The sequence below is a fragment of the Lethenteron reissneri genome, chromosome 26 (assembly GCF_015708825.2).
Source record: "Lethenteron reissneri isolate LAM-NWPU_2019-01 chromosome 26, ASM1570882v1, whole genome shotgun sequence".
Taxonomy (NCBI): Eukaryota; Metazoa; Chordata; class Hyperoartia; order Petromyzontiformes; family Petromyzontidae; genus Lethenteron; species Lethenteron reissneri.
The window spans coordinates 13,695,193-13,703,471 of NC_083804.1; positions in this window are offsets into that span (position 1 = coordinate 13,695,193).

The following is an 8,279-nucleotide window of genomic DNA, read 5'->3' on the forward strand; positions in this document are numbered from 1 at the left end:
TGACATTTATAGCAGCCAACTCACTCTAAACGCGTCATGTTGATTCTAAACGTGGAGGGGAAAAGCGGAGGATCCGGAGGAAAAATCCACGCGACCACGGGGAGAGAGACACGCAAACTCCAAATATAGAGCAGGCGTCAGGATCGAACCCACGACCTCCTTTAGACCAGGTGAGGTCGTTAAGTTTACGTGTATTGATCTGGAAAGCCAATACGGTCGATGGACCAATTCTTTTTAAATTATCTTCTTGGTTCTTTCGGTAAAGTCACGTAGAAGGGAAATAATAAAATAATAAAAATATAAAACAATTCTCACGACGTTTCGACTGCAACACAAGCAATTTTATTGTTTTATATTTTTGTTATTTTATTGTTTCCGTTCTACGTGACATTACCGAAAGAACCAAGAATATGAATCCCTGCAGTCAGGAAAGCTTTAAATCGTTTTTAATTGTTTAACGTGGAGACAGAGTGCTGCTTAACCAAGATGCTGCACAACAACGCAAAATGATTGCATACAATCATAAAAATACAATATTCAGGCATACCCCGCTTTACGTCGGAGATACACTTTCCCCTGCAGGGGGCAGAATAGACTTAACATATAATATCACTGTGTTACAATGTTGTTCTTCCTGGGTAGTAAGTGTTATTTCCTAATTGCTTATGCCTCAAAAGTACAGAAAATAACTATTATTCCCCATAAACTTTGCTTTTGTGACCAGGATATTGATATTTTGAAATTTACCTATTTTCCAAAACATTCCAGATAGATTCAGTGCTGAGTAAACTTGGAGTAACTTCTAGAACATTCTAGAACTTTCCAGTAATATAAATAGTAGTATAAATACAGGGCCCTTAAGCCCACCAGTTCAGTTTAGTTCCAGCTGCCTAAGTGGATACATATCTGCATTTTCCTGAGATGGTATCAAGAGGCTGCAAGCATTCGGCAGATGCATTTTGGTATGTCTGTGGCCAATTTATCAAGACAAGAGCGAAAAAGTACTCTGTGGAAGCATCTGCTAAGATGTGTGAGGCCTACAAGGCATATTTCGGCATGCCTCTTGGGGATCAAGACAAACCCTGGGCACCTCATTTCACCTGCGAGCAATGCAAAAATAACTCTGGAAGGTAAGATGGACAATTGTTTCTCGAAATTTTACATTATAAAATTTGTTACAATTTTTTTAATTATAAAAGTTTTATTTTTTTTCTTCCAATTTTCATTGTTATTGAAAAAATATATAATACTAGCCTTTTGCCCGTCCAAGGACGAGTGTATTGCAGTAAATCTGAAACTTGCAAGCAAAAAGCAGACCGCGACGTGATATTGCATCAATGCGTGTGCAATTTGTAAGGGCGCGGTGACACAGACCTATTTCATTTAAAGGTTATAATCCCTCCTTGTTCATCATGACGTTCTCTTTACTTTGATGTCTCAACAGCTTTACGGAGATCGCGTGACGTGAGGGTTCTGCCTTTGTAGTGAGGGTTGTATGTTGACAACGAGGAGGGGGGAGGAGGCGCCTCGGCCCCCCATGTGGAGTGACGTCAGCCGCTAATTATTATGAAATGGGGGGGGTCCATTTGGAGGACGTCACGTTATAATGATTATTAATGAGGGGGGCTGGTCGACGTGGAGTGACAAAAATGCTGCGAGAATCTCTTACACATGAGTCACGGGTGAAATACATTTATTTTTGTAGGATGGTACAGAGGGGAAAAGAGAGCCATGAAGTTCGCTATCCCAAAAATTTGGTGGGAACCCACTGACCACTCAAGCAACTGATACTTCTGCATGGTGGACCCTTCCAAACGTCGGACTGGCAAGAATGCACCTGCTATCACGTATCCGGACCTTCCTTCATTCATCACCACGGTGCCACACTGCTATGAGCTCCCCGTACCCACTCCTCCGGAGAGAGAGCAGCCGTCTTTAGAAGAGAGCAGAAAGTCAGAGAGCGAGGAAGACGTTGTAGATCCAGATGACAATTTGGAGCTGAGAGAAACCCATACTACCCCAATCAAAAAGACCTCAATGACTTGATGAGACATCTTGGTCTCACCAAGTCCAATGCCGAGCTTTTGACGTCTAGGCTCAAGCAGTGGAACTTGTTGGATGAAAGTGTGGAAGTCGCAGATCAGAGGAAGCGTCACCAACCTTTTTGCAGCTTCTTCACCCGTCAAGATGGGCTCTGCTTCTGCCACAATGTGACCAGTCTGTTTGAGGCAATCGGAATCGCCTGTAACCAGAATGAGTGGCGCGTCTTCATTGACAGCTCATCCAGGAGCCTCAAAGCCGTGCTGCTCCATAATGGTAACAAGTATCCGTCTCTTTCAATGGCTCACTCGGTGCACCTCAGAGAGGATTATAACAGCTTCAAGACCTTGCTGGACGCCTTGAACTATGATGAGTACGGCTGGGAGGTCATCGGAGACTTCAAAATGGTGGCATTCCTGATGGGTCTCCAAGGCGGTTTTACCAAGTTCCCCTGCTATCTTTGCCTTTGGGACGGCAGGGACACCAAAGTGCACTACCATAGGCGGGACTGGCCACAGCGGACCGAGTTCTCTGTGGGGAGGAACAACGTCAAGTGGGAGCCACTGGTGGACCCCCGGAAGGTGCTAATGCCGCCACTGCACATCAAATTGGGCCTTATGAAACAATTTGTCAGAACTGTAGATAAGGAGTCAGCAGCCTTCAAGTACCTTCAAGACTTCTTCCCTAAGCTGTCTGAGGCAAAGGTCAAAGCCAGTGTCTTAATCGGACCAAAGATAAAGAAGATCCTGGAGTGCAATGATTTCCCCAAGAAGCTCACTAGTAAGGAGAAAGCGGCTTGGAACAGCTTTGTCGCAGTGGTTCGTGGCTTCCTGGGCAATCACAAGGTCGAAAATTATGTGGAGCTGGTTGAGACTGGTGAAGAACTACGGCACAATGGGCTGTAGGATGTCCCTCAAAGTCCATATCCTTGATGCTCATCTTGATAAATTCAAGGAGAACATGGGAGTGTACTCGGAGGAGCAAGGCGAGCGCTTCCATCAGGATAGACTGGACTTTGAACGCCGCTACCAAGGACAGTATAACGAGAACATGAAATGGAGACTACATTTGGGGGCTGATTCGTGAAAGTGATTTACAGTGTTATCGTAAATCTCGAAAAACTACTCACTTCTAAATCTTTTGTAGTAAATTTTGTATTACTTTAGTATAAATACATGTTAATTTTGATGCATATATATTGTTTTTGTCTGACTTTACGTGAACGGAAAGACACAAATTCGCCCGTTTTCTCATTGAAAATAGGTAGCTTTCAAAATTTTACTGTCCTGGTCACAAAAGCAAAGTTTGTGGGGAATAATAGCCATTTTCTTTACTTTTTAGGCATAAGCAATTACGCAATAACACTTACTACCCAGGAACAAAAATTGTGTTACAGTGTAATTATGCTTTCATAATTTTTTATTTTTGAAAGCTCTCTGTCAACCCAGTGTTGGATAAAGGGTATTAATACTGAAATAACAATACTCCTGTAATAATGATTGTGAAATTATAGTTCGTCACTTTACTTAAATACCTCTGGATAATATTGGTCTGGAAATCCAGCAGATCGATAGGTTAAAACATGCTCATGTATATGTGTATACACCCTCTGCAAATGTATTTAAAACAAACATTACGTGGTGTTGTTAGCGAGCACCTGTGAAGTCACCCGGGTTTCAAGCCCATTGCTGTACTGTACTTGCTTTCACAATGACCCTCATCCAGAAGTGGTTTAAAAAGGGCTGTACAATTAATCCCAAGGGGAAAAAAAACTTTAAAAAAATTTAAACAAAAAATAACAGCCTGACCATTGAAGTTTTTGGAATTGCTCAGAGGGATGCGTGCAAAATTGGCGGGGCAAGTTTGAATTTTGGGAGAATTGAAAAAATTCGTCACGGGGTTTAAATAAACGTTAACCACACCGTCGTCTAAAGGAAACACACAAAACAAATTCTGACCACCCCGGCCTCTCTTAAACACATACGCACACACAAACCCTAGAACATAAATCCTGACAACCCCTGACTTGCAAGAACAGTGTGGGGTCCGTAAAATATATCGCCAGCCATCTCCACGCATTCGCTTCGCAGACTTGAAACCGACAAAACGGCGATGGATAAACGCATCCATAATCATACGCTGAATTCCGCCCTGTGTCTCCACATATAAATGGGCTTCTATTGAAATCCAACCGGTATGTTTGTTGGCTTCCAAGGGAAATATTTATCAAGCTGCGTTTAAGTGATGAGTTTGTGTACGGTAAAGGCGTCCGTGTCAGTGTTGTTCATTGCAAGTCCATGGGGCAACTAGAAACCTTGACGTGCAGCTCCCCGACAATACAACACATCAATACACAAATTGTGAAAACACCCACCACCACCATCACCATCGTGCTGTCAAACCCAACAATGGCTTCCTCAAATGTGCGGCGGCTCTCACACTGACGATGACTGTTCGGCGGAAGTGGCCCAACTCTCTTAAAATTGGTGAGGAGCACCGATTTATATGATGCCCAATTCAGATCTTCCTGGTGATGGAGGATGATCTGTAAGAGATGGTGGCTATCGAGAGGTACGAATATAGAGGGAGAGAGGGGGAGATAAATAAGAAGAGACCATTTGGAGAGATAGAGAGACGTGTAAGGGAGTGAGTTCTATGAGGAGTGGGTCAGTGGTTAGCAAGGGCATTGGTGCAAACATTTAAATGGGGCCCCATATCCAAGTTCCCACCTTCGTGGTCCAACGCGTGGGCCCTTGTGCCCAATGCAGTTACACCGCCTGCACACTCGACGACAGCGATGGGGACAGAGAGAGAGAGAGGGGCGAGAGGAGAGACTTGGGGAGAGATGGACAGAGATGATGGAGAACGAGGCGAGGGGAGAGAGGGGAGGAGAGCGAAGGTTAGACGGGGTCAGTATTTTCTCCACGGCCTCCACTCGACGCTCAATGGGGATGAAAGCGAGACGAGAGGCGAAGCTTTGATCCAACCGACACGAGTGGTGGGGTAGGGGCTGCGTGAGAGGGGTGGGGAGTGGGGGGTGGGCTGGCAGTGGTGGTGGTGGTTGAGGCGATGGTGGTAATCGTGGCGTTGGATGTGGTGGAGGTGATTGAGGAGGATGCGGTGCAAGGTGGTGGGAGTGCTGGCCTTCATAGGTGCTCGCTAACAGCACTCGCCCCAACAGTCTGTTAAGACCACACTGAGGGATTATTTCTAACATATTAGTGGTGGTATTAGTGGTGGTGATGATTGTTATTGGTGTGATAGTCGGGAGTTTTGAGTATTGATTGTGTGGTTGGCGGTTATTATATAGTTGCGATGGTTGGTGGTGGTGATGCTGTAATTGCGACGGCGATGATAGTAACGGCAGTGATGGCAATGATGGTTATTGTGGTGGTGGTGACGACAAGATGGTATTTACAATGCCCCCAGTGGGATTTGAACTCAAACCCTCTCAACCCACAGCCTCGCTGCAGCTCTCTCTCTGTACATAAACAGTTCGGCAGACATCGCATCTTAAGAAACAAGCAAAGATGCTCATTGTTGACACAGATTGCAAAATATTACAACGCAGCAGACACCGGCCAGCTCTAGTACACCTTTGTACATCTCTCGTGAAAGTAATGAGCGCCCATTCCTAAAGAAACACTTTGAAGTGCTCGAGTGAAGCCTTTTGGATAAATGTGTTGTTTATGTCTGGTGGACTCTCCCCGACCCACATTGCCGTGAGTTCGAGCCTCCACACAGCAGCACCAACAAGGTGGTGAAGGAGACTTCAGTCAAAAAAAATTCGTTCCTTTTTTCTCTCTCAACTCGTTGAGAAGATCAAGAGAGAGCATTTGTTTTCATTTCAAATGTGAAATATGCAAGAAATGTGGGTCTTTTTTTTGCAATGCAAGAATAACTATTTCGCACGTCTTGATATTTGACGTGAAGGGTCATGTTTTGTTTTCTTCAACTGTATTTTGTTTGCGCTCCTGCTCTAGTTTTTGTTTCGTTCTTGCCCTTGCAGATCTTTGGTTGATACGATGTTCAATGCCCGAGATCCACCAGCTGATGGCGTGAGATTGACGAGTGCAAGCGTGAGATTGACGTGTGGCAGGGTGAGACATGGAGGCACCATCCTCACCATCACCATTAGCAGCGTCATCATCAAATATAAATACGAGCGTCGATTTTATTACATTGTCCCAAATAGATAATGTTGAGGCTATACAGGGAATTGTTGTGGGTCTTTGTGCAAGTGGGTCTATCTTATTCTGTACTCTTTTTAAGTTCTCAGTTTCCAGAACACACAATTCGGAAGAAGCCCTTTCAATAACTAAATTTAGGCAGCCTGTGTTTACAAATCGATAATGCTCTCCCCCCTCTCCAATACTCGATAAGTGTGGCTGTGGCTAAGATGTATGTATATGGCTGTTTTTTCAGAAGCGACCTGGACACAAATGATAACTCGATGATGTGGCCCATCACGAGGAAATGAATAGCAGCCAATTACTCTGAGCGCACGTTGATTCTAAATGTGGTGGGGGAAACCGGAGGACCCGGGGGAAAATCCACACAAACCACGGGGAAACGCGAAAACTCCAAATATACAAGCGTCAGGGTCGAGATCGAACCCACGTCCTCCTGTATACTAGGCGAGGTAGTTATGTCTCGCCCTAAAACACATTTTGTGGGCTGTTTAGAAGTCCGTAGACCTCCTGTGGCCTCATGAAATTGTTACGAGGGATACCCAGCCTGCAGGCCTGAGGTTCCTCACATTATCGACCTTACACTACCAAATATACATCGTAGCCTTAACAGACTGTTGGAGCCAAGTGCCACGGCACACAATGGGGTGGGTGGCCACCACGTCCGACCGCCTTTGTTTCCCCAGTGGCGTCACTGATGTTGGCCGCGAGCGGGAATCAAACTCGGGGTTGGTGGGTTCGTGGCACGGCGCGCTAACCCGCCACTGTGACCAGCACCGTCACGGGCAGCCCTCAATGCGACCGGCACGAATCAGCTCCACCATCAGAAGTAGTGCCAGCTCCGTGGCTTTAACACGGCCATGACAAAGCCCCCAAAAGGAGCAGAGACACCGGCCCCGAGCGATTAATTCACCACCCCCAACCTCCAGGCCACATCAATTTTACTAAACCTTAACCTATGTCACCACCTGGCCTTCAGATTAACCCTCCGAGCTTCCAGCTGGGCCCCCCCCCCCCCCGTGCTCCGATGGGCCTGCCGAGGAATGTTCTGCGCGCTCCCCGCCACCGTGCGAGTATCTGTGTGGGCGCGCGTGCCTGCGTGCGTGCGACCACGTGCGCGCGTGTTTTCGTCTCCGTGGGTGGTGCCGCCGGTGCGAAGGGACCCCCCATCACACACACCCCCCCGCTCGCCTTCAAACGCCGCCCCATCATCGGCTTCTTCCGTCATCACTTCATCATCATAAATCACCGTTCGCTGGCGGCGGCATCGGCACCGAGCGTCAGACAGCGTCGCGGTTATTTACCAGGAGCGTCTCTCATCCGTGTCATCGGCGGCAACGTCGTCACCGAATCTCAACTCCCGTCACTGTCGTCGTCCCCATTGCCGCTGCGCGTTTGTAGCGAACGCACCATCAGTTTCAGTTATTAGGTATATCCCTGTGAGCCATTCGGCTCTTGAATCGGGTGCAACCGCAACAAACAAAAAAACGAACAAGAAAACATCTTAAAGTGACCATCAAGTCACCGTCGGCTCACGGCGCGAACTCTCTGCAGCTCGACTCACAGCCTCCTCCTCCTCCTCCATACAGCAAAGACCCCGGGAGCACGGGACCCTGTCCGTCTGGAACGCGGGCATCATCAGCGTCCCGCTGCCGCCGCCGCACATTCGCAGCAGCACCACCACGAGCAGCAGCAGCGGCAACGTTCGATGTTCGAGTTTTGAAGAGGCGCCCGAAGGCACCACCTCGCTCGCCTGGCGCTCGAGACAAACCGACCATGGCACCGCACTTCAGTTACGGCCATATGTCCCTGAAATATTTTACCCGTGTCACGAGTTGCATGATCTCATCTCAACAAGTTACATGTCCATTGTGCGGTAGAGGTCGCAATCGGGTACCCGATAGCCGTACCCTACCCGATACCCGGCTACCCGTACACGGCCGGGTACGGGTACCCGTTTGCGACCCTGGTGCGGCCGGGTACGGGTACGGGTAAGGAATCAAAACCCGTTTGCGACCTCTGTTGTGCGGGGAGTATGCGCTCCCCCTG